The sequence below is a fragment of the Brachyhypopomus gauderio genome, chromosome 12, assembly GCF_052324685.1.
Source record: "Brachyhypopomus gauderio isolate BG-103 chromosome 12, BGAUD_0.2, whole genome shotgun sequence".
Taxonomy (NCBI): domain Eukaryota; kingdom Metazoa; phylum Chordata; class Actinopteri; order Gymnotiformes; family Hypopomidae; genus Brachyhypopomus; species Brachyhypopomus gauderio.
Genome location: NC_135222.1, coordinates 15,649,949 through 15,673,082, shown reverse-complemented (window position 1 = coordinate 15,673,082; position 23,134 = coordinate 15,649,949).

The window sequence follows — 23,134 nt, the reverse complement described above, 5'->3', positions numbered from 1 at the left end:
GCGCTATTTGTGAAAATCATGCATAACTCCTCCAAATTTTCACTTAGGAACATGCAACTTGTTTCTTTTTATTCCTTGCAGTAGACCTGACAACTTTGCAATTACAAGTCCTATTAAAAAATGCATACTTTTGTCACATTCATCAATTGTTTGAAAATAGCTATTTACAAACTAGTCATAGGAATTTGATCCAATTATGGGAAAATTGCTATGAGCATAATCAGTAGACTCTGTAGGTAAAGAGTAATTAAAAAAATGTTGGATTTTTATTTTTCTGATTGGTCCATTTTTGCATTATATCATTGTGGCCATGCCATATATGACCTATATTGCTATAACTCATAAACCATGTATGCAATCAACTCCCAATTTGAAAGGCTTTTATATCCTGAAGTCCTTGTGAGGTATGCCAAGTTTGGTTCAAATTGGCCTGTCGGGGGCGCTACAGTACCCAAAAACCTAAGAAAACATAAAAACTCATGCTGCAATCTTGTTATGCAGAATACAGACAAGTAATTGGTCTTGTATGATCCAGATCAATAAGTTCTATAACATTGCAATTGCAACTTATAACAAAAAGTGCACTGCCTGACCAGAAATGAACCTTTTAATTCACCAAAATGTCATATTGCATTACTGAGATTAATGAGATATCAGTATGGTAGTACTTGGGCTCCATCTAGTGGCCAAACATCGGAACGGACTGAAAACTATTTCTCACATGAAATACCACACAAACACACACACAAAGCTGATCTCAGCATGTGATTTAGTTCTGTGATTTGAATCATTTTGCCAATACACATTATTTTGATCCTTTTGGGCCTTTAGTGCCCCAATTGAAAATTTTTTTGCACATTGATTTATTTGTGCATTTTTTCCACTCAAACAGCTTCTTTTGGGTCTAAAGGACCTATTGGGTCTATTGCCTATTGAAGCCAAGTGGCCTATTCGTGTGTGAACCCGCCAATTGCCGCTTGCGGCTATATTTATTATTATTATTATTATTATTATTATTATTTTGGTAGTTTTTGTTTGTTTTTTTGTTTAAGGGAGATGAAGGTAATTCGTTTAAGAAAACGATGAAAAGGAGATGTTGGGATTTAAAACATCAGTTGGTGGTTTTAAAATTATTTACTATTGTTTGTGAATACTTCATGAAAAATGTATTGTTGATTGAAAAGATAAAGTCCTGGTTTGAGGTTAACGGTGAATTAAACGTCTGCTTAATTCCGACATTTTGCTCAATATACTTAATATGCATCTTCAGCCACCGAAGAAAGATATTAAAAGGAGGAAAAACTCTGGAATTGTGCGGATTATATGCGTGCAATTACTTCACGGATCGAGCCATTGTCCCCCGCTTCCACAGCAATTATGCAGGTGAATGGTAGCTGAGAAAAGCTATTGTTCAGGTCGCAAACTCCTTACGGCACCATTACTCATATCGATGGAGTTAGCCAAAGAAACTAACAGTGGCATAATCATCTGGTACATACTGGAGTTTAATGACAAGTGGTGCTCCTCCCTGTTCAGCATCACTGTAATGGGGGCCACGTATGGACAGGTCTCTTTGTGAATCCAGCGTACTACGAGACAAACGCGAACGTGAACTTTGTCCTCTGCGGGTTACTGGGAGCCTTCAACCTCTTAGTGGGAAGAATAGGCAGCAGATTAGCATTCAGACTGTGCATCCGTGAGGCTTCCATTTGCTGGAGGAGTGGCGGCCTGATTACTGTCCACAGCACACAGCAGGGAGTGCTCGGGGTCTTCGGGACCACTTTAAATTAGTGCTGTAAGATTCTCAAAACTCTCTCTATTATATATATATATATATATATATATATATATATATATATATATATATATATATATATATATATATATATATATATATATAAACTGTCAGCTCAGAGCTAGCGAAGATCACCAGAAGCCTGGCACAATGAGAACTCTTCTGAGAGAGAAGTCTTCTCAGCAGATGTCTTTATGGAGGAAGCTAAAAAGTCAGGCAACTCCCCAACATTCAAAACACTGGAGTCTACTACAATGGCAGCACATTCTCTGGACTGTTGTGTCAAAATCTGAAAAAGTCTGACAAATTCAGGATCCAAGAGAAGCCAGTTTATTCACAGAAGAACTGGAGGATGCTAAACTGAGTTCCTGATTTCACCAGTGAAACATGGTGGAGGTTTCCTACAGGTTTGGAGGTGTATTTTTGCAAACCAAATTGGTGACTTTTCAAAATCCATTATGCTGCTCTATCAGGGAGGTCACATTGATCCCATATATTTTCAAGACAACAAGACAATAACTCAAAGGCAGAATCATAAAGAACTATGCTCAGCAAAAAGTAGACCTACAGTTGATCATATGGCCCCTGATCTCAAATCATTGAGTCAGTAACAAGTGAGACAGCCAAAGTCTTCATAAGAACTGTGGGAAGTTCTCCAGGAGGCTTTTGAGAACTTACCAGGTGAGTATAATGAAGAACTGCAAGCCAGTATACCCAAGAGAATTGATGCTGTTTTAAAATCAAAGGGATTGATTTAGATTTCTGCCATTTAATTGCATTTCCAAGGTAGTTTATTGATAAATAAAAACATTTCATGTAATTACCTAAAGTGCCTTAAACTTATTTATGCTGTAGCACGACACAGCAGCAAACTCTCAAATTTTCTCTGGTAGAAACGCCAGAGCACATGTATGTTTCTGCATGTGTGTGTGTGTGTTTGGGGTGATTGCTCAGTAGGTTAGAACTTTGGCTTTGAGTTATGCATTCAAGTCCCCACACCACCAGGTGTCTCAAAGATCACTCAACTGGATAGTGATTTCGTAGGGAGACAGACTACAATGACAACTGCCTTTATGGTGCACTTTAGTGCAGTAAGTCAGGAGGAATTTGAAGAGAACACCATCATGCTGTTCTTCATGTCACTAAGAATGTCAGGGCGGAACACGAGTCTGCCAACAAGACTTCATAATGATATGTAATATCATACGATACTATAGTGTTGCAGTGTATGAATTCCTCATTTTGAAGATAAATGAACATTCGAGATGGATGTAGAGCACTGAAAAACATGAGCAGATTCACAATATTCTTCAGAAGTGGGCATGGGTGGCAAAACACAGGGCAGATCTGAACACTTGATCCATTTGGATGGTACTGGAAGGTGTAATCCTGTACATGCTATGCATACATTTTTGTTGGTTTTTTTTTTTCATTTTTTACAGTCTATCTTGAAAATGAGATAGCAGGTTTTTTTATATTCAATAACGTGCTTGAGAAAGTCATGCATTTTTTGGCTAGCATACAGAGTGTCAGATCATGATGATAAGACATAAATACATTCGAAGGTTGATTAGCGTTAACGGCAATGGCTGTAGGCCAGTCTGGAGAATACGTCAGTTATATCACTGGCTAATGTGTGCATTGTGATGACAGAAAACCAGTATAAAGCAAGTGGGGCAAAATGCATGAGATCTACGAAATAATGGGGAAAAATCATGTTTGTCCTATTCATGGACGTAATTTTGTAATAAAAAGTGGGGGGGACATGGATTCGTCGCTTTTTAAATATTTGGTTTTAACCGTAAAAACTGGGGTGGACCAACACCCCCCCCCCCCCCCCCCCCCAAATTACGTCCGAAGTCCTATTGAATTCCAGAATAGGAATGTTAACACAATGACCTTCATTTTTATGGAACATCACTGAAGACTTTGAAGCAAAATAAGGTGTTAAGGGTTAATGGATCAAAGTGGCTGATGCGAGATATGGTGTATTCCAACAACTGTAGAGGGCCATCCGAATGATCCATATTCCTATATATGTACACCTGACACTGCTCTGATTCTTAACACAAAAATAGTCTGTAGATAGGTCATTGCACAACAAAGAGAAGGAAACAGTGTGGGGATTGGGGTCTGTGATAGTGAGACTGACACGTGACACTACCAGAGGCCTGTCGCATGTGGTGTGTTGGAGTATTGTTGCTGCTCCTACAATTGCACTCTTCTGGACTGAGATTGATGATGTCATTACTGGGATCCGTTGGAGCTACTATGTCCTCTATGAGGTTTCAATTATCAGCCTGGTTCTTCAACATTCAATGCAGACTGTATTAATCCGGTCAGTGTTTGAGCTAGCTTGAATCTCTTTGTCTGTACTATAATGGCAACAGTAGTGACTTTTCCCTGACACCCATAAACACTACACCACAGTGTTAATGCATGTATATGAATGCAAAATCTAATGGGCTAGGTCCTTGTAGTGGTCAGTGCGGGGTTTCCACCTCCCTCGACTGCTTGACAGATCCAGCTGCACTGCCCCAACAACCATGTGCCTGTTTATAGACGTGCCGCGCATGCCACAGGGATTATGCCAGAGCCCGGAGTGTCAGTTCTCTGCCAGGAGCCATGGGGGAGCACTCTGAAACCACATGGATTTCCACGGTAAGGTGCACAAGTGGTTATGGGGGAGGTGACCATTTATGGAAGATATGTCCTGCGTGCGTGAAGCGGAGCTGACGAGCCTGAAGTAGAAAATACAAACAAGGTGTAAATCATTGTCATCATGTTCACAGAGTCTGTCAACCTCTGAAGATCCATCGAAACATAACTAAGTTCTGCATGACTCACAATGCAGTATTAGACAGTTAGAGAAAGACCAATAGAGAAAGGACGGATAGGCAAAGGACCAATAGGGAAAGGGTGGATAGGGAAAAAATGTGTACAATCAGTAAATTACATGTGAATTTCCTATGTGTGGGGTGCCAACCCATATGAAAAACATCTGTAAAGAGAATCACAGATGCCATGTCAAAATATAAAAAAATTAGAAATGTGGCATAAATAAATGTCATTGTAGTATTATTTCTTATCATACAATGCATTTCATATAAAATGACATTTATATAGTGTAAAATCTGCTTGTGTCAATTATAAAGTTACAAGTGCCTGAAAGACAGTAAATAATATGAAAAATGTTTCTATATTTGAATTGTAATTATGCGTTCATAATGGATAATGATGACTTGTATGCAGAAACTCATGATCATCTTTGAGTTTTACTGGTGGGTAACCCTGGCAATCCACAGAGCTGCAGGACGCACTTCCAACACACCTGGTTCTAATATTCAGATGCTCCTGAGGGCCTTGATTAACCAGGTGATGTTGTGTTAGAGTAGGGTTGGAAATAACTTCTACAGGCGGTAGATATTTTAGATCTGGAACGAGGCACCCCATGGAATCCCTTCCTAGCTGCCCAAGTTTATTTGTTTCTCCCGATCGATAATAGTTACTCATTCCCTGCAGCAAGGCCATGTAGAAAAATTTCGAGGTACTACGGTAAATTTGCACACTGAGTTGGCAAATGTGCAATTTCTCAGGCCTTTGAAGCAATGCACATACTTATGCGCTTCCAATCCAAGCCCAGAGGACTGCATTTTCATACCCATTGTAATGCTTTCCAACACACCTGCATCAAATCATTAAGGACTTAATAGGTTGAATTAGATGTGTAAAAGCCAATAGATTTAGTCATGATGGTATGATGTATATAATGATATTTGGGAGCCTACTGGGGCAGTTAATGTTGACAACCCTAACAGGAGATGAAAGAAACCAAAAAAAAAATGGTGGCGTTTATATAAAAAAAAAACCTGGAGTTTGCCCTTTTTTCCTGAATTAGGTGTTCGTTGTTGGTGCCGATAGACATCAGCAATATGCTGAAATCAGTTACAGGCCCTAATTATCCCTAAAATTGCTGAACATGTTGCTGTACAGGTCAAATCCACCAATGTGGCAGCCTAGCGGAGTCCCTCGCCAATTTCCATGGGGGAGATAACGTGCTCATGGAAAAGGAAGGAAGTCCTGACCTTGCAAATGGCTGTTTCTGCTTTCTGAGACTGCGTGGAGAGAATAAATAAAACAAATGTCTTAAATTTCTCCCAACTGGGATCAATAAAGTGTTATTGTATCTAATCTTAAAGCAGCTAATATGCAGGGTTTGCTGAAATCGGGTAAATAAAAGTTTATTTAAAAACACTGTTGGGAAAATAAATCTTTTGGAAGCAAATCTGATGCTCCATTCAAATGATCATCAGATTTTAATTAGATGGCATAACAGTCAGTGTTATAAAAACACAGTGCAACACATTACTCCCAATGCAAGACTCCTCCATCCAGTAGACATCAAGACTTGACATTAATATATTGGCACTGAGTGCACATTTAAGAGCACGTCTATTTGATGCTTGCTGAAACATGGTCCTGCACTTTGAGGAGCTGACTGAAATACTGCTGTCATTAAAATGAGATGTTTTAGTCTCACTAATTTGTGGTGTGTGATTCATGTCAGTAGGCTTTCACGAGTGTGTGTGGCAGGTCAGCTTCATAGCTGCGGCTTGTAAAGAAGGAGTGCATTTCAAATCACAGCCAGGTCTAGCTGCATCTAAACTAATATAGTATGGTTAGACCAAAGGTACGGATTCCCTATGAATGCCAGAGCCACACGTTTGTGAACACTTGCATATTAGGAGACTTAACATTTAAAGCACTTGGTACACATTCTTATCCACAATACTGACATGGTATCTACATACTTAAGTCAGTGACCTGGCATACATGAGATATGACATGTCAGTACCTTGCCGTTACAGTTACATTTTCTGAAAACAGTGACTAGGTGTGTGGCCACTGGACAGAGAAAAAACGTATGTAATGTAAGGAGAACCGATTATTAGTAGACCTGGCAGTAATTATTACCTATGCAAGAAAAGGTCAGATGAAACATGAAGCAGTAGAGAAGGTAGACATGTCTGCCTGGAAAACACGTTCTTTGGCCCTTCACCGCTCATCCTCATCAGTGACCAGATGCTACACTCCAGTCTGCTGGCTATCCTGCTGGAGAGAGTTGCGTCTCCATGACAGCATCACGCCCTGGTCCTTAAGCGCTCTAAAAGGCCCAGCCTGCTCAATCCTCATGTGGCTTCTTAGCTCGGCTAAAGAAGCTTAAAGTGCCCCAAGGAAAAGAAGGCCAGCTAGTGGTGTTTTAATGGAAAATTAGAATGAGGAAGGGTCATACTGTGCTTGTCATTGATGCAATAATCTTCTTTGCCTTTCTTAATTTCTGGTGTTATTTTATTTAATTACCCATCTTTAATTTGTTCTTGTTTGTTCTTAGAATGTACATAAGGTATTACTTGTCACAATACGTGGTAAATAATAGTAAATGACAGTAAAAAGTAATTTTTCTGTCTAACTGCATTTTAAATGCAAGTTTAAATGCATATACTTACACACACTGTAGCAATCCCCGTCGAAGGACAATGTACTCTGTGGGAATTCCAGGATTTATGCGTGTCGAATGTCAGGCACAGAGTACGGGGTTCAACAGACCAAGAGTACTGAATAACTCCTTCTAAGGTAATTAGTGTTCAATTTATTAATAAACAAAGTGAAAGTAAAAAGAAAAGAGTCCAGACATAAAACAATTGGGCAAAACTAATGTCTACTAGGCAAATATCAGCAGTTCTTTAGCTCATAACCCCACTAGAATAAACTTCATTCAGCAGGTCACTTCAATCTAATCTCTTACACAGGCTTCCCTCCTTCTGGCCTACACCACCCTTAAAATACCCTGAGCCCCGCCCATATATTGGGCATATTGGGTAGGCGTATCCTACAGAGGAGTAGTAACATTAATTATTTGTACATTATACACTGCAGTGTCTTGGCCTTAAAAGTAGCTTATTCCAATGGACATTGTTATCATTGAACTCAGCCCCCATTAAGTAGTACTTTAATGAGTCCAATGCCCACTTCACTGCTAGTGCCTGCTTTTCTACAGTGGAATAGTTTGTCTCTCTTGGGATCAATTTCCGACTGATATAGAGGATAGGCTGCATGTTCTCTTCTTCTCCTTGGAGCAAGACTGCACCCAATCTATTTCTTGATGCGTCCATCTAGGCAAGTAAGGCTTTACTGAAGTCTGGGCTGCACAGAATGCGTTCAGAACACAAGCATGCCTTCAGATCTTGAAATGCTGCCTTGCATTCCTCCATCCACCTCACTCTTTGGGGCCTATCTTTGCATACCAGGTCTGTTCATACAGCTGCTCTACTGGAAAAGATTGGAATTAACCTGCGGTGCCCCCCGACCAGTCTCAGGAATGAACGTACTCTCATCTTAGTCGTCGGAACAGGGCACTCCTTCACCGCCTCAATTTTACAAATTTGTGGGCGATTGACTCCACCCCCTAGGACATATCCCAGATAGGAGACTTCACCTCTTGCACGGTAACACTTACTTGGGTTAACTGTCAACCCAGCATCTGCAATCTGTTGCAGCACTGCTTCCACCTGTTGCACATGCTCAGCCCAGGTTGTGCTGTAAATGACAATGTCATCTATATATGCAGCTGCAAACTCCTCTGTGCCTTTAAGCACCTCATTCATTAACCGTTGAAATGTCACCGCCGCTCCATGGAGACCGTAAGGCATAACTGTGAAGTGGTCAGTGTTGCGAATATTTTTATGTTCCGTTATTTTTAACGGCGTTAGGTAACGGCATCATTTTGTTAGTAACGGGATAATATAATTAATTACTTTTCCTGTCGTTACAACACCGTTGACGTTACTGGTCATTAAAAGCGGTGCGTTACTGTATATTGATATACTAACAGTAATCTGAGCGGACCGCTGCCCAGACTAGTGAGGAGTAACAGATCCCGATAGGTCACAGTTCTCGGTGTAACACCTGCTTAACTTAACAAGTCAATAAGCGATTGGCTAAGGCAGAGTTATGGTAGCCAATCAGAGCCAGTGTTTTTACACGTGCGCCGAAGCACACGACACAAACAGAGAAGAGACAGAAATGGCGAGTCAGGAGCAAGCTGAAGAAAAATTTGCATTTTCAAGGTGGCGATATAAACATTGTTTAAGAAAATACTTGAAGTTCCTGAATGTCTACCAGACTGGGTATTTGAATTATTTAATTAAGAATAGAGGTTGTATTGTTAAGTTTACTTCTGTTGTGAACAAACAGTTGTCTCAGATTGAGAGAATTTAATTTTATTTGATAGATGTAAATGCACTTTATATAGTGTAACTGTTTACTTTTTTTTTTTTTTACAAAGATTTGGGATATTAAAGGATTTTATCCTGCACTGGTCTGTGGATGTGCAATAAATATCAAAAGTTAAACACCTTTCTGATCTACTCATTTCAACTGACTGTAAAAACTGCTTTTTCAAAAAAAATCCTTATTCATTGGCATATAACTTTTTTTAACTGTAACGCAAATAGTTACTTTCTCTGGTAATGAGTTACTTTTATTATAGACTAATTCAGTTACTAACTCAGTTACTTTTTTGAACAAGTAGTGAGTAACTATAACAAATTACTTTTTTAAAGTAACGCTCCCAACACTGGAAGTGGTACAGGCCACTAGGTGTGTGGAATGCCATCAGTTCTCTTGCGGCTGGTGCCAATGGGACTTGTCAATATCCTTTACTCAGGTCCTGTGTTGTCACATACTTTGCTCTGCCCAGTCTCTCTATCAGCTCATCAGCTCTTTGCATTGGATCTCTTCAGATCTGGCACCAGGCGTACTGGCACACTGCAATTTGTCTGTCTGATGGAATCATCTTTCAGCAGACGTATGTTGTGGTGCATGATGTTTGTCTTGCCTGGCTCTTCTTTGAAGAGGTCTGTTGGGATGATTCTTTCTAGTTGTCTGTGCTGTTCTGTTTCTAGATGTGATAGGTCGGGTGGCATAGGTTGAGTGGCATCCTCCCTTTTTTTTGGGAAGTATTGTTCTATTGTCTCCTCCTCTTCCTCAATCGCTCTAATCCACATCTGCTCTGAAATGTCCATTTTGGGCTCTCTCCATGATCTAAGCATGTTGATGTGGAATATCTGCTTCTTCTTTTTCTTATCAGGGAGAAGTAGCTCATATGATGTGGCCCTTGCCACTTTGCTAAGAGGCTAGTATCTGATGTTGGCAGAAGGATAAGGGCTTTTTCTCCTGAAATGAGTCCTCTCTTCTTCGCCATTCTGTCATACCCCACTTTTTCATGCTTCTTTGCTTTCTCCATGTTTTTGTGGACTATCTCAGTTAGTGTTGCCATCTTCTCCCTCATCTTCAGGACATAGGATAGGCTGTTGAGCTTTTGGTCAGTGTTGTGATCTTCTCACGCCTCCTTCAATACTTCAAGAGTACCTCTGACCTCTCTACCATAAATCGAAATGAAAAGAATCCAGTAGATGCTTGTGGCACTTATTTGTAAGCAAAGAGTAAGTATAGGAGCCATGTGTCCCAGACCGTGCATGAATCTGCAACAAACTTCTTCAGCATGCTCATTAATGTCTTGTAGAATCTTTCCACTAAGCCATCTGTCTGAGGGTGGTAAGGTGTGGTTCTTATCCCCTTAATCCCTAGAAGCTTGAACACTTCGCTGAACTGCTTGAATGTCAAATTATTGCCTTGGTCAGTGTAACGGTCGTTTAAATAACTGTTATTCAATGTTATAGTACCTCAAGTTCACTAGTTAATTCATGCAGTGTTTTTCTTTGTTGATGGTTTCTGGTACTTTTATTTTGTCACCGCTTAAAGGAAGCTCGTGAATCACTTTCAGTTCATCTGCGCTAATGCGAACACGAAAGAAAACGGGAATCTTTGAGTGGTGAAATGGACGCATGGTATTAAAATTTAGCCCCTAGCTGGAGCGGGAACAAGGTATTTGTTTGATTGAATTTGTGTTTGAAGTTCGTGTCTACCTTTATAAAGTGTGTATTGTTTTATATGTATCCTTTAACTCATGTGTACCAGTTGTAATGCTCGTTAACAGCGATGCTAATGAGGCTATCGTATGTTGAAACTGGGTTTTCTGTCTCGGCAGTAGTGTCAGTCAACGGGGAACTTCCATGCGGCCCACCAGGCGCGTTCGCCAGCCGCGAACTATGTCAAGATCATAGACACAGGCTTCATGGTTGTCCTAAGTTCACAGCCATGTCATTGGAGGAACGGCGGAACTATGTGAAGGGAAGGCTGTGTTATGGTTGTTTGAAGTCTGGTCATAATGCAAAGGAGTGTCGTCGTCGTCACACCTGCGACACCTGTAAAAAGAAGCATCCCACATGCCTCCATGACGACAGTTATCTAAAGAAGGAAACTTCTGCGCCTTCTCCTGACTCATCTCGGGTCAAGGCAACAGAAACTGCAACTTCAATGTCACTCAGCATAGCAGGAGAGAGCACTCCGAACACATCCATGGTTGTACCAGTATGGGTGTCAGCAAAGAGTAAGCCATGTAAGGAAAGGCTAGTGTATGCACTTTTAGATACTCAAAGTGACACCACCTTTGTTGATCATGGTGTAAGTGACATACTGCAAGCTGAGAAATACCCAGTGAAACTTAAGTTGACTACCATGAGTGGAAAGGGCATGATTCTTCCAAGTGAAAGGGTATTGGGACTTCGTGTAAGAGGCTATAGCTCTCCCGAATACATTGAACTTCCACCTACCTATACAAAGGATTGCATACCCTTGAATTATATGCATATTCCTACCTGTGAGACAGTCAGTAAATGGGCCCATCTTTCAGAAATAGCTGATGAAATCCAACCACTCAAGGACTGTGAAGTAGGGTTGCTGATAGGCTACAACTGCCCTAGAGCATTGGCACCAAAACAGGTTATTTTGGGAGGGGATGATGAACCATTTGCCATTCGAACAGACTTGGGTTGGAGTGTTGTAGGGCGTTCTTCACCCACGCTTAACTCTCTTCCTCTCACCAGCTTGTGTCATCGCACCTCTGTCAAAGAGCTACCTCTTGTAACTCCTACAGAGGTCATCCGTGCTTTAGAATCTGACTTCCAGAATGGAACGAAAGACAGTAAGACAGTGTCTCAAGATGATGTCAGGTTCCTGAGCCAGTTAGGGGAGAGTATACGAAAAAATAGTGAGGGTCACTATGAAATGCCTCTTCCCTTTAAAAGGAGACCCAGTCTACCAGACAATAAGAATCTGGCAGTACTGCGACTTAACCATCTAAGGAGGAAACTGGCAAAGGACAAGAAGTATAAGGAACACTATGTCAAGTTTATGGAGGAGGTCATTAGTAAGGGAGATGCAGAGGAAGTCCAAGACACTGGTGTTGAAGGTGAAAAATGGTACATCCCACACCATGGCATCTACCACACGAAAAAACCTGACAAACTTCGAGTAGTGTTTGACTGTTCAGCAAATTACAAAGGAACTAGCTTGAACGATCACCTTCTCTCTGGACCTGATTTGATGAACAATTTAATTGGTGTTCTCATTAGGTTTCGTCAACACCCTATCGCATTAATGTGCAATGTGGAAAGGATGTTTCACCAGTTCCACGTACATGAAACTGACAGAAACTTTCTGCGCTTTCTTTGGTGGAGCAATGGCGATTTCAACACAGTGCCCAAGGAATTCCGTATGAGGGTACATCTGTTTGGTGCAGCGTCTTCCCCGGGCTGTGCCAACTATGGGTTTAAATATCTGGCTAAAGAGAACAAGGACCTTTATCCTCTTGGTGCTCAGTTTGTCACAAGGGACTTTTATGTAGATGATGGGGTCGCAAGTGTAGGTAGCATTGATGATGCCATTCAACTCGCTAGAGAAGCTCGAAAGCTTTGTGCCAGTGGTGGTCTTCGACTGCACAAGTTTGTGTCTAATAATAGAGCTGTCTTAGATAGCATACCACCATCAGAGCGGTCAGCGGATGTTGGGAACCTTGATCTAGCCTTTGATGACTTGCCATTAGAGAGAACATTGGGGATCCAGTGGGACCCACAATCTGACTGTTTCAAATTCAGCATCAGTCTTAAAGGACAGCCTGCAACTCGCCGTGGAGTTTTATCCACGGTTGCTTCGCTGTATGATCCCTTGGGATTAGTAGCCCCATTTGTCCTTAATGGGAAAAGAATACTTCAGGAGGCATGCAAGCGTGGCACTGGCTGGGATGATGCATTGGGGGATGAGCTTCAATCTAGATGGGAGGGCTGGAGAAATGATTTAGCCAATCTGGACCAGGTCACCATATCTCGTAGTTGTGCACCACACGGGTTTGGTAAGGTCTCTAAGACCGAACTGCATCACTTCTCTGATGCAAGCACAAAGGGTTATGGGCAGTGTTCCTATTTGAGGTTTTGCAATGAAAGGGGGGATGTGCATTGTGCTCTTGTTATTAGGAAATCCAGAGTAGCTCCTACGAAAGTCACAACTATCCCAAGGCTGGAATTAACTGCTGCAATTGTTTCTGTGAAAATGAGCAACATGCTCAAGGAGGAATTGGCAGCCCTTGAGGCAGAGGAGTTCTTCTGGACTGACTCCAAGGTGGTTTTGGGGTATATTAAAAATGAGACAAGGCGTTTTCACACATTTGTTGCAAACAGAGTCCAAAGTATACATCTGGGCTCAAATCCTCGACAGTGGAGATATGTCGCCTCTAATGAGAACACTGCCGACCATGCCTCCAGGGGCCTTACCCCCAAGGAACTTATGACATCTACTTGGTTCACGGGTCCAAAGTTCTTGTGGAAAGAGGAATTTCAGCTGCCAGCAGATGTGACTCCAGAGCTGGAGTTAGGAGATCCTGAGGTGAGAAGAGCTCAATCTCTGAGAACCCAAACATTAGAGCAAGAAAACATAGTTAGTCGTCTTTCCAAGTTTTCTTCTTGGTCCCGGGCCGTTAGAGCTGTAGCACGGATTCTCAGATACATCAACAGGAACAAATCAAATAGCCTTACTACAATGTAGAGGTCTGCGCGGGACTGCTTTTTTAATCCCGCTCCCGCCCGCTCCCGCTTGTTTTAGACCCGCTCTCGCCGGCTCCCGCCAAAAAATCGCTTGTTTTCATCCCGCTCTCACCCGCACCTGCTTGTTTTAATCCCGCTCCCGCCCGCACCGGCCAAAAAAGCGCTTGTTTTAATCCCGCACCCGCCCGCCACATATATATTTCTGTCGCCCCCGCCCACAATCCTAATATGAATTGAATTAATTAGATTTAGTACTTGAAATTTTCTTATGTATTAATTAAAACAGCAATATAGCGATGGATCGCGCTGTCCCATTTCTTAGCACAGTCCAAACACGTGCCGTCAGGTGACGTACACCAACACTTTCTGACATCTATCACAACAAGCCGATTTCCATCTCCATTAATTACAATGGAATATGACTTCCATACATCAGACTTTCCTGTAGTTTGCTTAATTGTGGTGTATTCGCCTGTTTTAATAGAATTTTAAATAGACGGTTGACCGTCTACAGCAGGGGTCGGCAACCTATGGCACGTGTGCCACCATTGGCACGCCGAGGCATAGTCACTGGCACGCGACACGCTGGACCAGCATCAGCAAAAATATATATAATTTAATCTAAATTATTATATTAATGGATTATACTTTCGCGAGTGACCGTAGCGCGTGACTCCGCACGCACACCTCGCGCGAACGGCGGAGGCATTTATACTTGGCGATCGATCGCGATATAATACTTAATTTGTGTCCATTTACACCTCCCCCCCTCCTCGGTCAACAATTTAAACTCGCGGCCATAGTGGCACACTCATTGACTGGACATGTTTAAGTTGGCACTCCATGTCTCAAAGGTTGCCGACCCCTGGTCTACAGTCTCTGCCATTTCTGTATCAAAATGACAAAATGATACACTTCATGTTCACATGATCAGTTGCTTAGCCAATATTTTGAATTGGTTTATTGCTTACTTACTGAATGATTAGTTGTTTTCGTCCTGTTCCTTTTGCATGGAAATCATTGCGTTGTTATTATTATAATTTTCTAGACTATTAATTTGCGAGATTTTTCTACATGTATATGTGGTCCCGCTCCCGCATCGCCTGGACTAATTCAACTCCCGCTCCCGCCAATAACAATTAAATTCTGTCCCGCGCCGCAAGATATTCTGTCGGGTCCCGCGGGACCCGTGGGATTACCGCGGGAGTGCAGACCTCTACTACAATGGAGGAAAGAAATAACGCGGAAAACCTGATAATCAGGAATCTACAGGGGGAAATATTTCAAGAGGAGCTGAGCACCCTGAGCAGAGGTAATCCCCTACCATCCCACAACAGGTTGCTCCGTTTAAATGCATTCATTGACAAGGATGGGATTCTTAACACTAGAGCTCCTGAGAATTCAGGATTCTCAGGACATCACCTGTGTACACCTGATAGTATAAGAAATGTACAAAGAGCAAGATTCAAGCCCGCTGTTTAGATCACAAACAAGCAGAAACACAAATGCTTCTATCAAATGCTTCTAACACAAATATAGATAGATAGATAGATAGATAGTATAAGAAATGTACAAAGAGCAAGATTCAAGCCTGCTGTTTAGATCACAAACAAGCAGAAACACAAATGCTTCTATCAAATGCTTCTAACACAAATATAGATAGATAGATAGATAGATAGATAGATAGATAGATAGATAGATAGATAGAGAGCACATGAATTTGTTTTCCTGTCTTTTCCTCTCCTTTTCCAGCCTGCTGTTTAGATCACAACATTTATCAGTGATGCAGTGATGCAACGCGACCATGCTAATTTTCGCTAGCAATGATATGGGATTTCCTATATAACATTAGCATCAAGCTAATTGCGCCATATAATTTCTTAGCTTTTCAAACGCGAATTCAAACGCGGAAACAGAAAGTGTTTGATTACAACAAATATTATATAGTATAGTATATGAAATATAAAAAGAGCAAGATTCAAACAATTTTATTTATTTTTATTGTTTGACGGGACTCATTAGAGAAACTGTCGTCTCTATGTGCGATTGAATTGTAACTTTTGAAACACGAGTCTACAAATTTTCTGCCGTTTGTTGTAGTATTGGTAACATACAGTCTGCTCAACTTTTTCGTGAAGTATCACGTTTGGTGTTTTGGTCATATGAGCTAGGGGTGAGCCAGCTTGTGCTTTAGCAGGCATATGAGCTTGGGGTTAGCCAGCTTGTGCTTTGGCAGGCGTATGAACTGGGGGTGAGCCGCTTCCACCGCATTACCAAGACAATGGGCGTTAATCCCTTCACAGCAGGGGAGTGGGCTACATGGACCCTACCAAGCCCTGTGAAATTTTTCGCTTCTCTAGGAGCTCTAGTGTTAAGGTGGGAGGAAGATTGGGCAATTCATCTCTTGCCAACTCCTTTAAACATCCCACAATTCTCCCCAAAGACCATCATATTACAAGATTGATCATTGCTCATAATCACGAGAAGGTTGAGCATCAAGGTAAAGGTTTCACCCTTAACCAAATAAGAGCAAACGGCTACTGGATTCCAGGAATTAGTTGTGCAGTAGCAGCTTATATTCATCACTGCATAACCTGCAAAAAACTAAGAAAACCTGCAGAAGGGCAAAAGATGGCTGACTTGCCTTCAGAACGCATAGAACGCTCCCCTCCATTTACTTACAGTGGGATGGATTGTTTCGGCCCATTTGCTACAAAACAAGGACGAAAGGTGCACAAGCGATATGGTCTGCTCTTCACCTGTTTTTACTCGAGGGCAATACACATCGAGATGCTCGACGATATGTCAACAGACGCGTTCATCAATAGTCTTCGATGCTTCATTGGCATCCGCGGTGCGGTGCGACAAATAAAGTCGGATCAAGGGAGTAACTTTGTGGGAGCAAAGCGGGAGTTCACTGAAGCTCTCAAAGAGGTGGACTCCGAACGCATAGCTACATTCCTTGCAGAGAAGCAATGTGACTTTATCATGAACGCACCCTGTGCCAGCCATGCTGGTGGTGTCTGGGAGAGGCAGATTAGGACAGTGAGAAGTATCCTTCGGTCTACAATGGCGCTGTCTTCTGACAGATTGAATGATGCATCTTTACGGGCCTTTTTGTATGAAGCAATGGCTATTGTGAACAGTCGTCCACTTACAGTGGACAATCTCTCAGATCCGAACAGCCTTGAACCCTTAACCCCCAACCATCTCCTTACCCAGAAATCTGACAGAGCTTTACCTCCACCTGGTGAATTTGTCAGAGAGGACATATATATGGAAAGAAGAGATGGCGGCATGTTCAGTATTTAGCTGAGCAATTTTGGAGCCGATGGCGCAAAGAGTACCTTACTACCATTGCAACAAGGCAGCGCTGGCATTCACCAAAAAGAAACATGCAAACTGGTGACATCATACTGATAAAGGATGATGATCTACCCAGGTGTGAGTGGTGACTAGGCAGAGTTTCCAAGACCACTCGTGATAAGGACGGGTTCGTTAGAAGAGTCAAAGTGCACTTGGGTGACAAGCAGCTTGGTAAGAAGGGTGAACGCCTAAGCAAGTTGTCAGTCTTGGAGCGCCCAGTTCAGAAGCTAGTCCTGTTGCAAGAAGCAGGTTGAACTCTGACCCTGCGCTCCTCAAGCTCTTATTCTGCAAACCCATTTGTTATCTAGTGATTTACCTTCCTTCTGCTTTGTTACATTGTCACACATACATAGGTTATGATCACACTGGAATCATTCATGCTTTCCATAATCTTCAAGCTCTGTTAGGAATCATTAATGATTGGTGGGAGTGTAACGGTCGTTTAAATAACTGTTATTCAATGTTATAGTACCTCAAGTTCACTAGTTAATTCATGCAGTGTTTTTCTTTGTTGATGGTTTCCGGTACTTTTATTTTGTCACCGCTTAAAGGAAGCGCGTGAATCACTTTCAGTTCATCTGCGCTAATGCGAACACAAAAGAAAATGGGAATCTTTGAGTGGTGAAATGGACGCATGGTATTAAAATTTAGCCCCTAGCTGGAGCGGGAACAAGGAATTTGTTTCATTGAATTTGTGTTTGAAGTTCGTGTCTACCTTTATAAAGTGTGTATTGTTTTATATGTATCCTTTAACTCATGTGTACCAGTTGTAATGCTCGTTAACAGCGATGCTAATGAGGCTATCGTATGTTGAAACTGGGTTTTCTCTCTCGGCAGTAGTGTCAGTCAACCTAACATTTTCTAATTCTGTGCCTTTAATTAATAACCTACAGAAACTGGTTTTTGTTTGTTTGTCTTACATGAATAATATTCATTTCATTTTTTATAGCTCTTACGGTGTTTTTGTGAAACCACACGGCATTAAAATCTTCATAAACCATCAGTTGGCTTTACCGTCTTTTCTGGCTGGGTGGCTACAGTCAGTGAGTATTTCCCTAGGTATGCCTACTCCCGAAATTAACTGCATCAAAGCATTGACCAACTGGCGTGTTTTGACTTTCCTAAGTGGAAATGCCTCTGTATAGCGAGTTGCATAATTGCAGATAACAAGTATGTATTGGTTTCCTGCCTGACTTTTTTGTAAGGGACCGACAATGTCCATAGGAATCCATGTGAAGGGGGTCTCTACTATGGGAAGGTTTATTAGTGGCACTCTGCCAGATTTTTTTGCTGGTGCCATGTGTTGGCACTCTGGGCAGATCTTACAGAACTCTGCAACATCTACATGTTGACTAGGCCAGTAAAACCTGTCAAATGTTTTAGCGTGTCTTAAGTGGCCTGCCCATGGTTCAGAATGTGCTAGTCTAATGACCTCTTGCCTTAAACATTTTTGTATCACTAACTGTTCTTGGTTACCTTTAACTCTGTAGAGAATATTTTAAAACTAAACAATTGTCACTTTTATTTGCTGCATTGTCCTTGGCATATTTTAAAAATAATGATTTGAGTGACTCATCCTGGCTCTGTAATTGTGCTATGTTACTAGGTAGAATCTCTGTCTATTAGAATTTTCTAATTATTCAACCAAGACTGTACCCTTCGCCTTGTCCTGTCTTTTTTCTCTTTTGGATTTCCTATTTCTTAACTCCATATTAAATGGCATTTCCTTCAGCAAAACTATTTTCTTGAGCCGTTTCCCTTTTGGTTTGCAGCCTGGTTGCTATCATCACCTCTGCTGCTCAGTTAAGAGGTCTACTACAATTGGTAAATCTCTGCCTAATATGGGGCACTCTGTACAATTCCAACCTTTAGAATGCTTGTCCCTTAATTTCAATTATGCTGACATCTGCTGTGGGGTAAACCTGTTCATCTCCGTATATACATTTTACTCTTATTGAACCAGAATAATCAAGTCTAAGCTCAGATAAACACTCTGCTAGGATCATAGACTAGCTAGTCTATTAAAGTCTTAAATCTCTTCCCTCCTATTTTTACATACACAACCCTATCTGTACAAAGTCTGATTAGTGAACAGACATATTATTTGAATATGGTATATACAAAGAAATTAATATGCCAGACAGACTCTAGAATGGACCCAGGAAAAACAAACAAAAAAATAAAACAAAATAAAATACAACCCCTACGCTGACTGCCCAAGTAGTGTCTAACTTCCTTACACCAAAGAAAAACAGCAGCGAACCCTACACCTGTCACGGAACAGACCTTTTTGTTTCCGTGTTCATTGTCCGCTATTGTCGTTGCGTTGGCTTTCTTTTGCTCCAGTTTGTCACGGCTAGCCCTGCCCCCACATGTCAAGTGTACCTTTTGTTTTTCTAGCCATGTGTCTGTTTTGGTTCCCCATGTGTTTCTCCTGCCACTCCAATGTCATTTTTAACCCCACCCCATGGTTATCATTCCCACTTGTTTGTAGTTGTTTCCCTTGTTAGGAAACCATCAATCAATCAATCAATCAAATTTTATTTATATAGCGCTTTTTACAACAGTTGTTGTCACAAAGCAGCTTTACAAGTGCCGAGTCCTAGCCCCCAGTGAGCAAGCCAAAGGCGACAAAGAAACCCTGTTCTTTGTCTTGTTAAAGGCTGGTTATTGAATGGTTCAAATGAAGAATCTCGCTGGGGTTGCTGGCCTCTCACTATGTCATATATTGGGACCAGCAAACCTGCAGTTTTGCTTTTTACAGCACAGTAACAATTTTATTTTGAAAGGGACCCCTCCTTTTGGGCGTGTGTTTGTCATCTGCGTCTGGTTATGTACGTATATGTATTTCCACTGGTGTGAGTTGTCGGTGTGCATGTTCATCGGTCTCACCTGTGGCTCGTCTCGTGATCACGCTATTTAATGTGCGTTCGCGCAATGTCCCGTGCTCGTCTTTGTCAGTCATACATGTTTGTGTGTTAAATGTTCTACGTGTGCTGTCTGTGCATCACTGAAAATAAAGGACGTTTTGTGTCTACGTTCTGTGCCGCCCCGTTTGATTGACGCTCACTCAGCGTCACAGGTAGACGAGCTGACCGAAATATGCCAGGCTATGCATCCCGCACAAAGAAGGGGAAGAGGACCAGTAGGCACCATCATGCCTCTTCCCCTGTACGTCGCCGCGATGCCCCCCGTGACCGTTGCAGAGATGCAGCAGGATCCCATTTGTGCCAACCTGCTGCGTCAAGCTCAGGTAGCCAAGGAGGAGTCGATGGTGGAGTATTTCCACCAAGCCACACTGAGGGTGTGGAGAGAGAGACATTGCTATTCAATCAGAGACTCCAATGGAGATTATTCCAAACACCCCCCCCCCCCCCCCCCCGAGAGTGAGTTTGAAGGGGAGGAGTCGGAAAGCTCCCCTCCGTCCGTGTACTCGGCCCCCACCCAGTATTATGGAAAGGGTGAGGAAGAGGTGAGCCCTCCTCCATCCCTGTACTCAGTCTCTACCGAATGCTACGGTGAGGATACGAGCCCCCTCCGTCCGAGTGCGCCAACCCTTCGGAGTATTATGGGGATGAAGTAAGCCCTCCTCCATCTAAGTGTTCCAACCCCTCGAAGTGCTATGGGGAGGATGTGAGACCTCCGTCCGAGTGCTCAGACCTCACAGAATGTGAAGGAGAGGAGGGCAGTCTGCCTCCGTCTGAGTACTCAGAGGGCGAATCCTACACTGAAGGGGAGGGGGTGAGCCCACCTCCATCGGAATACTCCGGGGGGACCGTGAGGGAGAAGAGGTTCGACGGAGAGAGTTCATTTCCCCCACTCCGAGGGGAGCGAAATGGACTGCTCCCAGTTCTACACCCCAGGGGAGCCAATGACATGGAGCTCGGGTGGCTCGGAGGAGGATATGGAGACGGAGAAACCTGCACACACAGCCAGACCCATGGAGCGACCACCAAGAGGAGGTGAAATTCCCCTGTGGGGTTCTCGGAGGGAGGAGAACGAGTGTCGGCAGGCGTACCCTGCGGCGCGCCCCCCAAGGGCTTCCAAAGAGACTGGTCGCGTGCCCACTGAGAGGGCTGCAAGTTTTCGTGTATCCCTGTGCCAGTGTTTGTGTGTCCCAGTGTTTCTTCCTAATCCCCTTTTCCCTCTTGTGCCTCTCGTATTTCAGGTTCCTGTGTGTGTAGTCGTAAATGTGCCTGTGTGGGGTAATGTATTTTCCCCTGTCTTCCCAGGGAGGGTGTTCTAGAGGAGTTTGTGGCAGGCCCCGCCATTGGGGGAGGACGACTCCCGGAGGCTCGCGGTTCCGGCGGCTCCGGTTCTGCCTGTAGGTGTAGGTTCTGGGCCTTCCAGCTAGGCTGGACGCTCTGGGAGTAGCGGGCCCCTGGTAGGGGCCTCTGTCACAGAACAGCTCCGGACCCCTCCTTTTGGGCGTGTTTATGTTGTCTGCGTCTTCTTATGTCCGTATATGTATTTCCGTGGGTGTGGGTTGTCGGTGTCCGTGTTCATTGGTCTCACCTGTGGCTCATCACTGGGGGATTGTGTAGTGCATCTATTTAATGTGCGTTTGCGCAATGTCCCGTGCTCGTCTTTGTAAGAGTCATGCACGTTTGGGTGTTAAATGTTCTATGTGTGCTGTCTGCGCATCATTGAAAATAAAGGACAAGTTTTGTGTCTATGTTCTGTACCGCCTCATTTCATTGACACGCACTCAGCGTCACAACACCTGGTATTATGTAAGAACAGTGAAAATATACAGTTATATACAAGAATGTCTACAGCACGCAAAGAGCAATCCAATGTCATTATCCGAATATAACGTTTGGAAATTAGGTCAAACACAAAACAGCAGGTATCAAGGTAACTCACAACAAAAGCAACTGAAAACACACACAAAGTGAGGTGAGGACTCCTGAACAGTGTCCCCGGCAGTCTTCTGCAAGTCATGAGAAAAGTGAATGATATCACCTGGGTACAGCCCCGTCGACAGGGTGGGACAACCGGGTCTGTTGTCCAGGGCCAGGGGGGCCCATCAAAGAGCCCAGCAATTTATTTTTTATTTAAATCTATAATTTTTAAATAATCTTGAAATCTTTCATTAATATAAAATTCTGTACTCAAAATAAACTCAATGGCTAAAATATATGTTTTTTTTTACCTATCTGCATATTTTCCATTAAGTGCATACACCCCCGCATCCCACTGGAAAATGGTTTGATCCAGCACCGACCGTAACCGGCTGGTACCCGCACAACAGCGGGAAATACAGTGGTAGATAGTTAAAGTAAATACAGAAATCTGGAGCTCAGAAAAGAAAGGAAAACATTTACCTGACGAATTTTAATGTTGCATTGTGTTCCAGGTTTGAAAAGTGCTGGAATTTAGGCTAAAGTACTTGAAAATGCTTGAAATTGTAACTACTACGTTTCACAACAAATAGCTGTCTGACTGAACAGTTCTCATGAAGACGTTAAGATTGGGCGTTTTGAAAATAAACAACCATTAAATAATGTGATAAAAAGCGAATTATTTCGAATATAAGTATAAATATTTAACTTAATTAAGTTTAACGTGCTGGAAAATATTGAAATGGACCTTTAAAGTGAAGTACAAGTGCTTTAATTCCACATTATAAAGGTATATGAACCCTGCAAACATTAAACGTTCTTGTCCCGGGCCCTAGCAAGACTGTCAACAGGCCTGCCTGGGTACATAGGAATACCGGAGGCACGAGAGACACAGATACTGAAACAAAAAACACACACATACACAGACATACACATACACACCTAAAGATGTAACACATCATTAGCCAGGAACCCAGCCCAAATGTCCAACGATTGCATCCACCCAGCCACCATCTTTAGCAGCTGCAGAAAGTCATTCAAACTGACAGCACAAAAGGAATGTCAAAGCACATTCTTACCCCTATACTATTAGTTACATGGCCAGATCTAATTAGAAGGGGTATATTGTA